Source organism: Armigeres subalbatus, chromosome 1, assembly GCF_024139115.2.
Source record: "Armigeres subalbatus isolate Guangzhou_Male chromosome 1, GZ_Asu_2, whole genome shotgun sequence".
In the NCBI taxonomy this organism is placed as follows: Eukaryota; Metazoa; Arthropoda; class Insecta; order Diptera; family Culicidae; genus Armigeres; species Armigeres subalbatus.
Window position 1 is genome coordinate 3,914,834 of NC_085139.1, and position 1,951 is coordinate 3,916,784.

Here is a 1,951-nt window from a genome sequence, read left to right on the forward strand (position 1 = left end):
CCCTTTATTGAGGTCATAGTTTACTCAGGAAAGGGTCTCCAGTAGCCTTGCGTGCCAATCCGGAGATAGAGAGTTCAATTCTCGGTCCGGTCTAGGATGTTTTCGGGTTGGAAACATTCTCGACTCCCTGGGTATAGTGTATCCATTGTACTTACAACACAAGATACATACTCATGCAATGGTGGGCATAGAAAAGCTTTCAATTAATAACTGAGGAAATGCTAATAGAATTGAAGCAGGCTAATAGTTGAAAAGCAGGCCAAGTTCCTGTTGGAATGTAGAGCCATTGAAGAAGACGAAGAAGAAGAAGTTTACTCATGGAAAAGGGAATGATTAATGTGTATTCTTAAAAAAATAATGCGTATGTCAGGAACATCCGCAATGCTGGATGTTATTCCTGTTTCAGAAGTAGACGTATGCCCGGGATAAAGCAATGAAGGATATGATTCATCCTCCTTCTTATTTTCCACATTTCTTAATACTTCTTGTTCCTTCCTTTTTCTCATTTATCTAAGTTATCACTTTTCTTCACTTCTCAATTTCACCCACTTCTTACTTTCCTTCATTTCTTAGTATTCCTCACTCTTCACTTTTCTTCACTTCTCACTGTTCATACCTTTTCATGATCGTTAATCACTATCTCATATTGTTTAGAGTTAGTCTGAATACTATTATTTGTTTAAATTTTCTCATTATTATTATTTTATTCTATTATTCTTTAAATTTGAAATACTTAGAATAATTCGTTTATCCAAAACTAACTAGCACTGGCGGAGTTAAGCTGGGGCGCGTGCCCTACCAAATCCAATATTTTCCATGAAATGTATTTAAATACGCCAAAATTGTACTGAGAAAAAAAAAGAGTTTCCTTATTTTTTTCTAATTACTGACCCACCAGATTGAATATTTTCCCTGAAATTTAATTGTATTCGCCAAAATTATTAGGTATTTTTATATGAATTCTCGCAAGGTTTTCTCCCAGAAAAATTTCGAAAGGATTTTACAAACGAATTCCTTAAGAAATTTCTAATGGAATATCCGAAGAAATTTCTAAAAGAATTCTTAGAGGAATTCTCAAGGGATTGCTCAGATGAGTTTTCAAAGGAATATCTGAAGAAAATGGATTTTCAAAAAGATAGGGGGAATGACGGCTTTGGCAGGTTTTGTTCTATTATTGGCAGGGGGTTTTTTTAAGACTGATTTTGCTCAAATTTGGCCTAAACATTCTTTGCATATCAAAGAATATTGTGGCCAAATTTCATAAAATTCGGTCGACAAAAACCCCCCTGCCAATAATAGAACAAAACCTGCCAAAGCCGTCTGTTCCCCTATTCCTTAAACAATTTCCGTAGGTGTTCCTGAAGGCAGAGATGCATCTGAACACGAGAACGCGTGTTTGTGTTCACAACATTCTGAACACTGCTCAGTGCTCACTGTTCTAGAGCACTGACCCAACATAGCAACTCGTATCCTAGGAAAACTAATTCAAGCGACGACATGCTGTTCATTTTTCGTTTAGTAATGGAACACGTGGCCATCTAACGGATAGAAAACAAGCATGCTCGTATGTTTTTGCATTGTTTCGAATCTAAGGAATCTTAGATACCATGATCATTTTGCTTGCGTACCAACCCAGTGCACACTGAACTGTGTTCAGAGTTCAAAATTTGAACACCAAGGCTCATGTTCTGTTCAGAATGCAACTCTGCCTGAAGGAATTCCTTCAGAATTTTTCCTTAGGTATTTCGGAAGAAATTGTTAAAGGTATTGAAAAATTCGTGAAGGAATTTCCGAACGGAATTTCCAAACCAAATACTGAGAGAATTTCCGACATTCTTAAATTTCTGCAAGAATTTCTTTGAACATTCCACTATGGCCAAAAATCGAAAAATTGACTTGCTTTAAATGACGTGTCTTGAATACCATTTGATAGACGGATAGTTCAAACCTA